This window comes from Mastacembelus armatus, unplaced genomic scaffold (genome assembly GCF_900324485.2).
Source record: "Mastacembelus armatus unplaced genomic scaffold, fMasArm1.2, whole genome shotgun sequence".
Lineage (NCBI taxonomy): Eukaryota > Metazoa > Chordata > Actinopteri > Synbranchiformes > Mastacembelidae > Mastacembelus > Mastacembelus armatus.
This window is the reverse complement of record NW_022872885.1, coordinates 78,186-94,425: the sequence shown is the minus strand read 5'-3', so window position 1 is coordinate 94,425 and position 16,240 is coordinate 78,186. Positions and strand designations below refer to the sequence as shown.

At 40.3% G+C, this 16,240-nt stretch overlaps 1 pseudogene; it reads left to right on the top strand.

Annotated features, from left to right (window-relative positions):
* The first annotated feature begins 1,293 nt into the window (after nucleotides 1-1,293).
* LOC113140232 (formin-binding protein 1-like) lies at nucleotides 1,294-10,232 on the top strand (annotated as a pseudogene).
* Nucleotides 10,233-16,240: the final 6,008 nt, after the last annotated feature.

Below are 16,240 nucleotides of genomic sequence, written 5' to 3'. Positions count from 1 at the left end.
GTTTTCTGTTTGGCTTTCCTCAAGAGGAAGAATATGTTGGATGTGCTGTTAACCATCTGTCTTTTACTTCCTCCACCATCTGCTGATGCCATAAGCTCAAAGTACAAAATCCACATGCTTTGGAAGAACAACGGCCTCTTATTGTGTTGTGCTATATAGCAATCCATCATATATCCCATTAAATTTCCATTTAAGGTGCGTGTTGTAATCAGACTTGTCATATAGAGATGCATTCAGATGGATTTTGATGCTGAAGTTGTGCATATAGCGCATCTTGAATGCAAATGGTAGAACAATCCCACAGGCAACAATCTACATGCTGGGGATAAAATCAAATGTCTGAATCCTGCCAGGGCCACGAGTATGGACTTAATGTGACGTCGATGGATTCAGGGCAGCTGGTGTTTGTTTTGAGATGGGCAGTGTGCTTTTTAGAAACATGCTGGTCCTTCCTTGTTGAGGAATAATAAAATAAATTCCATTTAATGATTGTAATGTCATCTGAGCTGGGTCGGAGCCTCATCTCTCTCTGTAGGACATATTAGTTTTTACCCTGCATAGGATTCGTCCTCCATATAAGGATGTAGACTTTCCTGTTATCTGTCCCATAACAGTATTGTTTTTTCAGTCACCTGTCAGACCATTACAAGTGTTTGTGTATTTGTCCCCAAGTGTCGTCATCAACTTGCTCTCTTTAGTTAGAGATTTAAAACAAAAGCACTCTGGAAGATGGTATGTCACAAATATTAGCCCACAAATGTTTAAATTGCAGCACAAGCTTAAAGCATAGTTCTTTAAACAAAAATACAATTTTGAATGTACAAAAGAGTAGTTTGGAAAGCTCCAGGGCCACTTACACTTATCAGCATTTTCTGTTCTTTTAGTCACATAAGAGTCACCATCAGCACGTGGACAGATCCATGTCCATCGCAGCTGGGCAAACCACCTCCTCTGTGTGTGATGGAGATTAAACCTAGAGTTGGGATTGTTTTGTCAAATTATAAATATGTCATCTATGTAATGAAACGTGTTGTCAAAATGCAAATCTTCCACTTTCAGTGTAGTTAAATCTCGATTTGGTACTTTACTGCTTCAGTCACTGGACTGTAGTAAATCTGTGGCTGTGGCCTCGGCACATTTATTTTCTAGTGGGTTGTTACTGTTTACACGATGTAACTGACGCAAATAGTTTCAGTCCTATCATTCTGTGTGTGTCCATATGAATGTGTAGTTATATATTTACATGTATTTTTCTGTGTCTCTGTAAATGTGTGTGTGTGTGTAAACGAGCAGCATCTACAGGAGGGCAGGAAGGCCCAGCAGTATTTGGATCATTGCTGGAAACAGATGGACAATGTAAGTGACGAGGGAAGTAAATGAAGTGTTTAGTGTAAATATTGTTGGGGACAGACAGCTGCACTCACAATTGTTTGCGCATGATATGCAAGAAATGCAAACAAAAGAACGACTGGACAAATACATATGCGCCTCAAACATGTCATTTTTATATTGGAAGAGTATTTCTCTCTAGTTTTCTGTTGAAATTATAATCAGCTAAACATTAGTTTCTGACTGTGAAAAGACAGCACTGTCCTTTTCTTCTTCTGGCAAATGTCCCAGTCTGCAGGGACAGGGGCCTGGACCAGGAAACACACCCACACAGACAGACAAACACACACCCAACCACCAGAGAGTACCATCCCCTCCCAAATCAAATCAAATCCTATGTGCCACATTTGACCCTTCATTTTAGCTCCTAAAAGGCTCCAGGGAGAGAGAGAGAGAGAGTCCATTTATTCATTCTGAGGTCATCTAATTTGCTTAACGATCTGCTCTTCACAAGACTTTAAAATTAACCACCACAGTTTCTTAAGAGCTATAAAGCTAATTGCTGCTTGTTAAATATTTGAATAATACATGTCCTGTCACATGTTTTAGCCTGTAGGCACAGTTGCTTTGCTGGGACACATCTGACTCAGAGTGTTTCAGTGTGTGGCCTGCATGACTTTAATGGTGAACTACCCAATGACTGGACTGTAATGTCTCGTTCATTCAGTGTTTTCTTCACTGCTAATGTAACCCAGATGGACTGGCAGGAAGTAAACTTATCTCACTGTGTCTGATTCATCTCCTCCTCTCCCTCGTTGGCTCCTTTACTCCTCTTGCACATATATACAATATATTTTTTGTTTTATTTTCTCCAAGCTCATTGAAAATCACACTAAATAAAGTGAGTGCATTATAGTTCCCAGATTGCTTAGTATGTTTTTTGGTTCTTGTTTTGCTTTCAACTGTGTCTTCCTTCTTTTTCCTTTCTCCTTTTTTTTTTTTTTTTTTTTTTTTTAAAGAGTAAAAGGAAGTTTGAGAGAGGGTGTAGGGGAGCAGAGAAGTCCCAGGTGACCTACGAGCGGTTAGATAACGACATCAATGCCACAAAATCTGAGGTGGAGAAGGTAGGATGCTCCCATCTGCAACACAACTAGTGTCATTATGTGTTGATCTGTAAGCTTTTTTCATTATGAGTGAAAATAAAGGACAGGAAAGCATGAGATGAGCTATGGCCAAGTTTGAACAGTTTTATTACATGATCAGAGTTAAATAAAAATAAAAAGACTAACTTTATCTCACTGCCCTCATACCTCCTACTTGTTTTACTTCAGTTACTAGTGTATAATTGGTGCCTATGAAATTATACTGTTGCTCTTTTTACCACACACTCACTGTATAATTAGACCTGATGGATATAGAGAGGTTTTAGAAAAATAAACGGTTTCAAATCGAAGTAAAGTCACCAAATCTGTGGAGTCAGCCTTGTTTTAGATCAGCTGCTGTCTATATAAACATATGATCTCATGTCACGTACACTGTAAGTGTAGAAGGACCACAGTAACAATATTTGTCCCTTTTTGTGTGCTCACATTGGGCTCTAGGCAGACTTGTGGTTGTTTCAGGATCAGCCAATGTGAATATAACATTTGTCTTTATGTAACTGTTTAGGCCAAAGCCCAGTTCTACCTGCGGACTCACATGGCTGATGAGAGTAAGAACGAGTACGCTGCTCAGCTACAGAACTTTAATGCAGAGCAGTGGAAACATTTCAATAACGCCATACCTAACATCTTCAAGGTAAACCACATGTTATTTTTTAGAGTCACATTAATGTTTGGCCTGAGTTGCTTTTTGCTGCTTTTCAAGGACCAGGCCATGCTAAACTCTTAAAAAGATGTAGTAAGAAGTCACTGAATTGTTTACTGTAATTACTTCTAGGTCAAATTTTCCAACTGGCGTTCACCATTATTTTCCATACTTTTGTGTATAATAGTGATTGTGTTGTATCTGTCTTAAATTTGATTTGGTGAGCCCTTGAGAGTATTTTCTTAAGTTTTGATCTAATTTGTTTTGACATTTAAATGACTTTTTGTAAATCATGATTCCATTAAGTGAATAAAATTAAAAAGTTCAATAATATGTGACACCACTACTCTTCTTACATAACATCAATAATAAATAGCAGATGTCTCTATTACATGTGCTTTAAATTTTGACCCTGATTAAATAAATCTGTTGTTGCATACTGCCTCAGGTATGTAGCACCAGTAGTGCTCAAATGTTCACCCTCTACAAAGTGTTTTTAGCATTTGGAATTAAGGTGGTACTGTTGAAATATATTGGCATTCTTCACTTCAACCAGTATCATGTTTAGAGGCTGCTGTGGATAAAGGCCCCATTAAATGTTTAACTTGTCTCATGTCAACCATTACTAATATATCTAGTGGGTAGAGTGTCTGGGGAAATGATCTGGTAGCAGTGACAAGTTGTTTACCTGTGAAGGAGCTAGTAAAAGTGCCAGTGTAAACAAAGCAACATTAGCTTGTTACTCCTGTGTAATCCGTTTCCTCTGGTCTGTCACAGAAACTGCAGGACATGGACGAACGTCGGACGGTGAAGATTGGAGAGACGTACCGGAGCTTTGCCGAAGCAGAAAGAAAGGTTATTCCCATCATCTCCAAGTGTCTAGAAGGAATGGTTTCTGCCGCCAAAGCTGTTGATGAGCGAAGGGTATGTACTAGAGAATGAAGAGGGGAAAGATGGGTGGTCATTGGAGAGCCGCTTTTACGTGCTTAGTGTCTCTCTCCTCTCTTAGTCTCATGTCTCTGTCTGTCCCTTCTTTCCAGGACTCAGCTATTGTCGTGGAGTCATTTAAGTCCGGCTTTGAACCTCCCGGTGACTTTCCCTTCGAGGACTACAGTCAGAATCTAAACAGGACAGGTTCAGACGCGACTATCAGCAACACTCCCAAAGGAGACAGAGAGAGAGATGGAGCCCCGGGGCCACGACCTGACCCAAAACACGCTATGAGCCGGACCAAGAACAAACTGTGGCTGTTTGGCAAGAAACCAAAGGTAAACAGAGTGACAGATGTCAAGACAAAATATATTATTTCTCTTAAGATCCTGCAAAGGTATGGCAGCAGTTGTGAGTGGAAATATTTCATGAGTTAAATTTTTTTTTAACACAAGGGCTGAACTGATTGTTTATTAGCTTTGCTGTTAGTTGTTTCCCTCTATTAGGCTTCTTTCCTTCCCAGACCTACTATAGTTAGTGCTACAGCTGCATCAGGTAAAAAACCCTCATCCTGAACAACACAGTCTGTTTCATTTCTCCAGCCCTGCCTTCTCCTCTACAGACACTTTCTGTGTACTTGCAGATAATGTAACTGTGATTTCCATCTAGGGCTACACACATTCTTGGCTTATCTTGAAGCTGAAGTTTTTTTTTTGGTCACCTTTAGAGTTTTTGTTAAAACATTGACGTATTTCCTCTGATACACTCCTTGGACCTTGCCCCTCTCCATAAAGGCCATGTAGGTTAATCATTAATTATGCACTGTTGGTTTGTGTTGGTGCGTCAGGAACATGTGTGATGGACGGGGTGTGTGTTTGTGTATATGGGCTAATTTATTTGTTTAATACATAACGCCCTGAATTTTCAGGGGTGTGTCCCATTCAAGTTTAAAGCACATGTAAATCTCATGTACTGTAGTTCTCTGTGTCATTAAATGAAGAGTAAACAATCAAAGTAAAACAGACTCAAAGGTGACTTAATCTCATCAGGACTGTTTGATCCTGGTTCAGTCACATCCTTAAGACTTGGTAGGACGCTCGTTAATATTGTTCCTGTAAACCTGAATTCTTTCATCATGAATACCGTTTCGTTTCCACTTCAAAAGTAGTAAAATGTTCTGCTAGTTTTTCTACGTACTGCGGGGCTGAACTTATAAAATGTGACCCTGAATAACATCAAACAAGAGCTGCCTTTCATAATACAACACAAGATCAGTGTGTCATCCTGACCTCTGGCTTTGTCCTGTCTTCCTGCTCCCTGCCAGTTCCCTTCCACATCTCCTCCTCTACCACCTTCCTCCTCCTCTTCCTCCTCCCACCCTTTACCTTCATCCCGGTTTAGCTCTGACGTAGTGAGCCACTATCTGTCTGAGATAAAGACTACAGTACCCAGAATCCCCAAGAGTTTGAGAGGCCTAAGGAGAGGGGTGAGACGGGACGTGTTTAATTTGAAAAGGTTGATGTGATTTGATTTGTGTGTGTTTATTTTCTGCACAGTGTCTGCAAGTCCTGGATTAGTATAAAATATTTTAACATTCAAAGCTATCAAATAACCTATATTTTCATTATCATTTCTGTTTTCATAGGTGTGCTTTGATTATTTTTTTTCATTTTGACTTTAATTTTAACTTCATGGAGCTTTCAGACACTTTACATTTTCAATCATTTATTCTTTTTCTGATTTTGTATTTCTTGGATTGTCTGGGTTTAGCCGCTTCTCTATCTTTGATTCTTTCTCTCCTTTCAGTTATGAGACTGATTTTTGCTGCAGTCACAGGATGGAGGATCCCTGGTGATTGATTGGTGTGTGAGGGCTGTGCTTTCTGGTTGCAGTGTTTTTTGGGGAAATATGCTGAAAATGTGTCATTAGCATTGGGTGTCGGTCTGGCATGAGTTTGCAGTGGTGTTGTTTGTGTGTGTTTTTGAATAAGACACGGGACTGAGCGCTGAACTATTACTTTGATTGGCTTCTGCTTCTGTCACTTCTGTTAGGACTGTCTGTGATTGGCTGCTTTTCCGTCTGGTTTAAAGCCGTGTAGTCCCAGAAGAATAGACAAACTGGAGTACATCTATCAAACTTTCTCACTGCTTGTGGAAAGTTATACATCAGATTGTGACAGTCAGGAAATGTGATGTGATAACGTGTTTAAAGGGGATTTCTTCTAAACTATTTTAAGACAGATATTTACACCTCACACTGTGTATCCTTGAGGCCTGATAATTCATTTGGAATTAATTGTCTTTGCACATTTTGAATAGAGCTGCACTGATTAGGAGTGTCACTGTTCACTACCAGTATATTTGTTTCATTCTTTATTAATAAAGTAATGAAAAAGGAGCGTTATCAGCAGTTACAACCTTAATCTTAAATCCTGTGTTTCTGGTCATTTGCCTCCTGTTTGCTTGCTTGCGGTCTCATTCTTCATGGTCTTTCTAGGGGCTTATTTGTGAGTCGCCGCCACCAAATGCAGTCACATGCAACCTACCACAGGATTGTGCACCGTGTGGCTCACGTGTCTTCACAGTACAGAAAAAAGGGAGGCCATACTTGTTGATCTGTAGCCCCAAAGCTGGTTCTGTAGCTCTATAGGGTTCCTTTCAGATTAGTCCATTTTAGAAATGGTCTTTTTCTGCAAATATATTAGACTGTTTTATAACTTCTCCCTTTCTGTCATTCCCTCACATGGTTATAATTAGACCAAATGTTTTTCTTTCCCTAGTTTGGCTAGAGGTAATTATTTTCCTTTTTAGTCAGTGAAACACAAGAATACCTGTTGGTCCTGGTAAAATCAGGAAATCTGAATCATTTGTGCATTGAGGCCAGTAGAGTTGTTCAGTCATTCATGCTCACTATATAGTTGTGCTTATAAAACCAGTGGCACAATTTGAGAAATATTGGCCACTTTTAAAAAAAATATACCCAAACAAGCAGAACATGCATCTGCCTTTTTAAAATCATAATGACAAGCACAATTACTTAAAAGCTACTGACTACTTTCCTTATAAGGAAAACTTTTCTAAGGGATCATTTATAGCTTTTAGAAACGGCCAGTATTTCTCAAATTGTGCCATGGGTATGTAAATATATGAGCACAGCTATATAACAAGTGTAGCAGTTACTGTATTTACTGAACTATTGGCGAATATTTACACTGACGACCTGGGAATGTTACCTTTACCTTTTACCACTGGGAACACATTGATCTGACCAGTGTTCACACTGATCAACATGTCAGTGGACAGACTGTCTGTTTGAGATTCTGACAGCTAACCTGCATCCCATGTTTGTCTTTTCTACTGTAATGGTTAATGCATCAGTGGTCAGTAAAGATGGTAAGTTGGTGTGTGTGTGTGTGTGTGTGTGTGTGTGTGTGTGTGTGTGTGTGTGTGTGTGTGTGTGTGTGTGTGTGTGTGTGTGTGTGTGTGTGTGTGTGTGTGTGTGTGTGTGTGTGTGTGTGTGTGTGTGTGTGTGTGTGTGTGGGCGTGGGCGGGCCCAGTGCAGGTGCTCGTCCCGTATCCTCACCGTATAGGATTCCCTGTAGTTTCCAATATTATAGTATAAACCAGCAGTGGTAGTTAACTATTGTTCCTCTCCCTGATCTCTACTGTTCTGCTGTATGTTTTCATTAACAAGCAGAGAAGCTCAGTTTAGATGAGCATATCTGTTAAAGTAGCATTGCACTTACTAAACTGTGGAGTATGACATTACACTGTCCCAGAAATTATCTTGAAAGCAACAAGGAGAAAACCTTTTTGTTTTAAATGAGCCAATACAAATGGACATGAAATATATTAAAGTCTTGATATTGGGAAAACATTCTCATTCGACCTTGTGTTGCTAAGGTCAGTAATGACATTTTAATGAATTTTTAAGTTCAAACAGATGAGAAGTCCTTAAAATACTCTGAAAAAAGGGAAGTTTGATTTTCACACGTTCCAAACTTATTCTGAGGAAGAATGTGTGATTTGATAATGACTGTGTGATATGTATGTTCATCTGTTGTAATGGCTCAATAAACCTAATGGAAATAATTTAGAAAACGAATTTAGCTCAGAAATCTTTATTCCAACTTAATTCCAACATTAAGGCATTAATGTTAAATGCTTCTCTGCATTAGGTGCCATCACTGGAGGATTTCAGTCACTTACCCCCCGAACAGAGGAGGAAGAAGCTGCAGCAGCGAATTGACGAGCTCAGCAAAGAACTGCAGAAAGAGATGGATCAGAGGTAAGAAGCTTAGTATTAATTCTTATACATGACCTAACCATCAACACATCCAAATAATCCCAGAAAATAAGCCTACTTCTGTATTTAGAAACAGTTAAAATTAATATAGCGTTTATTTTAGCTGATCTTATTTAAGGTTTTCAAATGAGATTTAAGAGCCCTGGCCCTCGTCTCATCACACTGGTTAGTTGCAAGTATATGATAATTGATTGAATTATTTGTCTTTTTAAAGCTAAACATTAATTGGTTTATATTTCAAATGTGAGGACAGAAACTGTTGTCTTTATAGACTCTAGGATTAATTGGTTCATTGAGAAAATATCAGATTAACTACATTCTGTCAAACTCCAGTGCCTGTTTGTGTTTTTGTTAGAGATGCACTGAACAAGATGAAGGATGTGTATGAAAAGAATCCTCAGATGGGAGACCCCAAACAGCCTGCAGCCCAAAATCTCAGAGACCATTTGTAACATGGAGAAGCTTCGCTCCGAAATCCACAAAAACGAGGTGAAGACACTAAAAAAAACTAAACCCAATAACAGGGTAGAGGATGAGGGATGGAAGGAAGCAGAGAGAGGCCGATAGCACCACCTCCTAATCAGCCATGTTATAGAGATATTCACTGTGGCTGATGGTGATGTCCTGTTGTTAATATTAACAGAAGTGTCATCTCTCCCTCTCTCTGCTGACAGACTTGGTTATCTGAGGTGGAGGGAAAACAGAGCTCCAGAGGAGACAGGAGACACAGTGCTGACAACCACCATCCACACTCCTCAAGGCAGAGAGAGGTGAAAATGTTTACAAGACACACACACACACACACACACACACCACACACACACAGAGGAAGGAAAATGGTTCACTTGCAAGGCAACATTAGGTATTAATAAGGAACCAGTAACAGAACTGAAAATTTGCTCACATTGACTCACTACTCATGATTTAATTTAAAAGTACGTCACTAATTTCTGGTTCACTGTTTGTATTCCTGCTGACCACATTTTTCATCATGGGAAAGCACAAAGCTCACTCTTGCTGCCTGTTTCAGTCCTGAAGGCAGTTATACAGACGACACCAGTCAGGAGCATCACACACCTCGCCACCGCACCGGCCCTCCGCAGCCCGGACAGCCACACCACGACCCTCATGAGTTTGATGATGAATTTGATGACGATGACCGTTGCCTGTCATTGGACACTGCAAAGCTCTGTACTCCTTCGACGGTGAGGACAGCAATGAAAAACAATCAGAAAGTGCCGGATTTGTCCCTTCTTTACTGCATGGGGGGGGAAAAGCACATATTTCTTCCCGGTTTCTACTTTAGACTGAATCAGGCCAGTTTATGACAAAATGTTCAGGTGATCCTCAGATTTGTTACTACATCTGAAAGCTTTGCTTTGACCTGCCCTCTTAGATTGGAGCGGAGAAAAGCCAAGTATCGTCGCCCAGTAGTTGAGAGGAAAACTGTTCAGTCTCACTGTGGTTTGTTTGGCTTGCAGGTCAGACTGAGGGGACGCTGGTGATGGCAGAAGACGAGGGGTGACTGTTATTTAAACTCATTTTCTTTCATTCAGTTTATGATTGAAAGTCTTGGTTAACTGTTCATCTGTAAAGGACAGTTTGATTTGACACTTGTGACTTCGGCTATTTTTAAATTGACCACTATGGTCAAATTCATGCATGAGTTTAAACCCTTTAGACCCCCCTTTAAACCCTCCTCCTTCCCTGTTGTTTTCCAGGTGTTGTACATCATCGAGGAGGATAAAGGCGACGGCTGGACGAGGGCGAGGGAAGCAGAGCGGAGAGGAGGGATACGTCCCCACCTCCTACATAGATATCACCTGGAGAAAAGCAGCAAAGGTGCTGTGACCTACATCTGAAGCTACACTGTCCCCTGTCCTGTCCTCCATCTGCCTGTCATTCCCATCTGCTTTCTGTTTCTCAAACACTAAGGAGAAAGACAGTGTCTGAAACCCTGCATGGACATTCATTCTTTTCTGTGCTTCTTTTTCATCCCAACTCTTTGCTTGTTTAATCATTCGTCCTCATCCTCCTCTCATATCTGTGGGACTGCTCGATCCGAGGTGAGTGTCTGGGCACAAAGACCATTAGGAAAAACCTATTGTGTGTGTGTGGTGTGGTGTGTGTGTGTGAGGTGTATGTTGTATATGTGTGTGTGAGAATGAAACATGCCACAGCTGTTTTCAGCCTCATGCCAAGGCTGTACCACTCTTACTGCTCAAAGTGTTTCAGATATTTCTGTAATATTTGAGAAATGATTTTATTTTTACTCATTTATCTGTTGATTCTTTTTCAAACCAGAGAAACTCTGATTTTAAGCTCTTTTGATTTGTGTGTCGACATAATTTAAAGTGAAAACTGTTCTAATTTTATCTGTTTTTATTTGTGTCTTATTGCAGTATGTGTGTATGTACATACACTTTTTTTTTGTTATCGCACTAAAGGGGGGAAATACATCTACAAAGGATTGTCTGCTTTCAGCTGTGGTGTTGTTGTACTGTACAGTTAACAAGGATGAAAGGATGTGCTGTGTCATTTCAAAGGATAATGTTGGTGCTATTCTGTACTTTTCTTCTCATTCATTCCAATTTAAATCTTTAAAAACATCTGTGTATTTCCCAGGCTTAGCAACTGTGTTTTAGCAGCACAGAATATCACTGGCTTTATTCTTCAACTCTAAGATCCAAATCCACTCTGTGACATTTCAGAGAAATTGAAAAGGTTAACTATGGAAGTGAGTCTGATATTAAAGTAGGTTTCACTTCAGTCAGAAGTGTCTGAGATTAATCAGTTCATGTCTGTGACATAATCTTCACTGTTTGAGTCACTGATTTGACCTGACCTGTAGTTTCTACTCACATCCATGATCATTTTAAATCCAAACTGGTTCCCAGTAAGTGAGCCAGCTGGACATGGTGTAAACGTGACCATAGTGTTTTGTCCAGTACTAAAAGCAAAGGTGACTTCAGACTGATCATTTTAAGTGAGCAGCTCACTGACAGGAGCTTCTACTATGTATCAGTGTTACCATGTTATCTGTTCTTGTGTAGTTAAAAGCCATTGAGGAGAAGGTCCATGAACCTGTAGCTGTATTACTACCACCTTATAGCACAGAAAGGTCTGAACTGAGCACTGAGTTTGGGCATGTTCGTTCACACCATGATGACATTTAATCTGTATTGGATGTAATCACCCTGTGTACAGCACAAACACAGACCTCCCCCTCGACTATTCTGATGTGTGTTTGTGGATGAATGGGTGGACCCAAAGTCTGTGAGTGTGTTTTAGTAAACTGGCTCTCTCCTCTATGTGACTGCAGGTTCCTGAGGGCTGCAGGGTGGCCGGGCGATGTGATTGGCTGGTGGAGGGCTCACGCTGATTGCTCATTATTGGTGGTGGGGGTGACCGAGACAGAGTCATAGGTGGAGGAGAGAAGTAGAGAGGGAAAGAGAGATGAAGTGGTGCTGGGAGGCAGGTTTGCATGTCTGCATGCTCACATATCCATGATCAGCAATGCATTCTGGGTTACTAGAGAAAGAACTGAGGGTCTTCAGTAGAAGAGATGATCCCAAAGCAACTAACAGGCAATAATACATGTAATATTTTCAGGTAGGATCCTAATTGGTTAGACCCTGAACTTTCATTTGTTCTGAAAGCAGCAGAGCATGAAACCAAAAAGACCTTTCAGGCCAGGAAGTGAGAACTGCAGCGACTTCAGCTAAACAGAACTGATGCATTGTAGCACAATGTACATTGAGCCCTTCATGAAGGTTTGATGTCTGTTTTTGCACAGAGGTTTCCAAGGAAGTTGAAACAAAACTGAGTGGATGTAGTGCCTCTGTTTATTTTATTGTCTAATGTCAAAGAAAACGTGTTTGAACCTGTAGTTGCAGCAAAATACAGCTATTAAATCTACAGACAGTCTCCTCCTTCCTCAACCTAAAGCTTCATTTAATTGAATTGTTTCACTTCTTGGTAATGAAATTTTATAGTATTTAAGCTTCATAGAGCAATATAATGTGCTGCAGTTGCACAGCACCATAACTCCATCCCCCATAATGATCTTAAAGTTGAATCAGCACCTCTGGAGCAGTTTCAATAAAAACTGAACGTTATCACCTTCATTGTGTTGGGATTTATAGCAGAACCTGTTTTGTGCTGCATTAGTTCTGGCTAGGTGTACCTAACAAACAGCTGAGTGGATATAAAACTACAGTCCTACTGTGTTTTTCTGGAAATAACCACATGCAGCAGCTTCCTGGTCTGTAAAGGGGCAAATCGGCCCCACTAGGAGGGAAAAAACTCTGTTCTACTCTCTCTCTCTGTTAAAACACTCAGGAGTCTTTCTCAGCAGTGAGGTTATATGGTGTCATTACTTTGCAATGGGATGTAGCCAAAAACAAAATGAGCTGTGTGTGTTTTAGCTGAGAGAGAGAGCAATCGAGCAGCAGGTCTTTCTCTCTGATCATCATGAATTAATGCTTTAAGAGGCTGGAGCACCTCCACACCTCGCTGATTCACTGTGACAGAATCATTTTCCTTTCTCACTGCAGTTGGTCTCCTCTGTAGGAGGTGGCCACGTTGTTGGGGGAGTATATTGCTCCTTCTATAGCAGCATCTTTTGCTGTCTTCCTTCCATTAAAAATGCCTTTTTGCCAAAAGAATGAAAATCACACGGGCCCATTGATTTGGTGATATACAGCTGAGGAAGGCCAGTGATGTGGCTTAAAGCTTTGGAAAAGGGTCGTAAGAATTTTCTGTCACACTGGTATTTTTGAGGTGAAGAATGATTTTTATGAGGAACCAAATTCCCATTTCTGATAAAATATTCAAATTTTTTAATATTTTTTCCACTTGGTGAGTTTCCTGCCAACATGCAAGTTTCTCCCCAAATGTTTAGTCCAGATCCTTATGGGAGAAAACGAGCTGATCTCAAACTCACAACACCAGGGGTTCTCACCTGTTAGGGTTAGTTAGTGTTGGAGTGTCTGCTGCCACTAACATCAGTGCACTGATCCCACTCACTCCTGTCATCATTATCTGTGCTCTGTTGGTGATGTCTGCCTGCCTGAGCCACTCTGCTCCTCATGCCTGCCCTACCCTCATCCAGTCGCATGTTTTTAACATGTCGTTGTCTCCCAAACATGATCCGACTTGAACAGTGTGTGTGTTCTGTGTTGAATGCTGCATCATCATATTGTCATGAACGTCTAGCATGGGTATGATTTTATTTCTGTTTAATGTTTCCCAAACAGCAGCTGGGTAAAATCAGAGCTACTCTTTAGGCAGATAGCAGGTCTGCCTCCTCTCCTCCTTTTTCCCTTTTCCCCCGCCTTTTCTTCCTGGGTTGTAATTCCACATGTCGACCAGCAGGTGGCACCAACCCCCCACTCAGCTTGAGTTGGACTGGGTCACTGTTCTTACCGCCAACAAAAAGTGGAGCTCCAATGTTGCTGCAGTCAGACTCTGCCTTAAAACTTCACGTTGTTTAATGTGGAGGGATTTTCACATATCTGGAGGTGCCTGCTCTTCTGCCTGACTACATCTCCCATCAGCCATCTGGGCTCACCCCTTGCCTCTGTGAGGGTGGGGCCTCTCAGCTTCATCTCTGACAAGTGTTTTTTTTTTTTTTTCTTTTAATCCCCACTTAATCAATTGTATTTGTGAATGTGACGACACAGACGCAGGTGTGAACATGCACATGTGGAAACCTGCACGGGTCAGAATCCTGATTTGGCCTGTGTGGCTTTCCGTACAGACTGACATGTAAATGTGTGCCTGTTAACATGCGTGATGTTAGTTTGTACCATTGAATGATTTGTACATATTAACATGTTTAATGTCTCGCGGAATGTGTTTCCGTGGTGATTGTTTTAGGTGTGTTTGGTTGGCGCTCTTCATGAGCAACAACTGGGTTTGAATTGAACCGATGCACTTTGCCCTGAAGTACTACAGCATTTGAATCAGATTAAATGAGCGAGTAAATGAATGAGTGTCTTTGATGTCTAGTGAGGGAGGTGTGAACTTTATGGATGTCACTGTGCAGCAGCCGAAACAAAAACAGCTCGCGCTGCTTTTTTTTTTTTTTTTTTTGCATCTCTCTTGATGAGCAGCGACCAACTTGTTTTGCATGAATTTCTTATGTCTCGCTGGTGATTTGAGTTTTAATCACTCACTGTATCTGTTAAATGACAGATACAGATAAATGACTTTATGTATTATAAAGTTTGGCTTCTTGCCGCCTACCGATTGTTCTTACAACAGCAGGCCACTACGTTTTAGTTCACTTCTGTGTTTCTTTGATGAAGCTGTGAAATGTACAGAATGATGCTGTTGATGTTGTTACTTGAACTTTCCCTGGTCACCTTACTCCATTTTTGGCTCCTGGCTCTGGACGTGAAAGGGTTATTTCCCCAGTATCTATATATATATAAAATATAAAAACCTGTCAAAATCTTTTAGTCTTTATGGCTGTAACTCCCAAAATGCAGAATACTACATTTCCCCTAATGCAACTGAACAGCATCTGTCATTACATCCTGTTTGCCTGGTAAATGCCACATCTCTGACATGATACAGCTGTTTTCCCTGGCTGAGCAGGGCTAGCTGTGCTTAGTAAACTCACTGGGATGTGTGGAGTTGGCAGAGTGATTGGATTTAGATTGAGGATTTAAAATGGCACGAACGAAAGTAACCAGCAATCAGTTTGTCAGTTTTTGCCTTTTGTGATGTGTGATCTTGTGTGTAAGGTCAAACAAGTACAGAAAACCATCTTTTCCTTTTGTTTTGTCTCGTGTGTGGCTGCAACTGATTATTAATCTGGAAGTTATTGACAAGCTACAGCTAGACTGTGTGTGATTCTCTAAGCTGAGCTGAACGCTTCAGGTTTTTGGCCCTTTTTTTTTTTTTTTTTTTTTTTTTTTTTTTTTTTTTTGAAACCTGTCATGTCAGATGTGTATGGTCTAGTGTTACGTGTATATTTTGTTCCAGTGCTTATGCGGTTGCATTGTTAAATCTCATTTTTGTATTAAAGTAATTAGGTCTGCAATTAATTATTTTCTATGAAGATACTTTTTAATTGTGTATATATTTTTAAAAATGATTTAATTCCTGTGACAGGTTTTTAGAGCCAAAAAGATGTCTTTGTTCAGTAATCGGTCCCAAACTCAAAAAGATATCCAGTTATCCAGTCGATAATTGACACACTAAAATCAATACCTACCTATTACTGTAAATGTGCACTCGGACACAGGCAGACAGGAGAGTCCTCTGTTGGATAGATAGGAGGATGAATAACATCTTTTTCATGTTAAACAAATCTTTATGTTGTTGGCTGCAGGTCATTTTCAACTCAGCATATCATTTATTATTAAAAATGACAGAACACTCCAAATTTGACATTTTACTTCTAACACTTATTTCTTCAGGTCGACTCAAACATGTTTGGAGTGTACTGTCCCTTATAATTAGAGCTGTTAGTCAAGAGAACATTGGTGATACAGCTGATACTGAATGAAGAAAAGGAATGTCCATTAATAGTTAATGTTTTACTCTTAATATGCCTAGAAAAACTGTGAGCTTTGTACAGTAGAAGCCACTGTGCTGTAAACCTGAATATTATGCAAAAATACATAGTAACAGCTTTGAGATGCTAAATATAATCCAATCTGCAGTAAAATTCTTGTACAAAGTTTTTTTTACCAACTTGCCAAGCTACTGTGTGTTGAGAGTGGTGCTGTTTCTCATCCAGCAAAACCAGACGTGTCCTTCTCTACATTCCTGTTTTTAACCTGATCAGGTGTGTCCCTGTGGAAACGTTGTACCGCTGACAGCAGAGTACAGATGGTCTCCAGTCATGTGATATTTT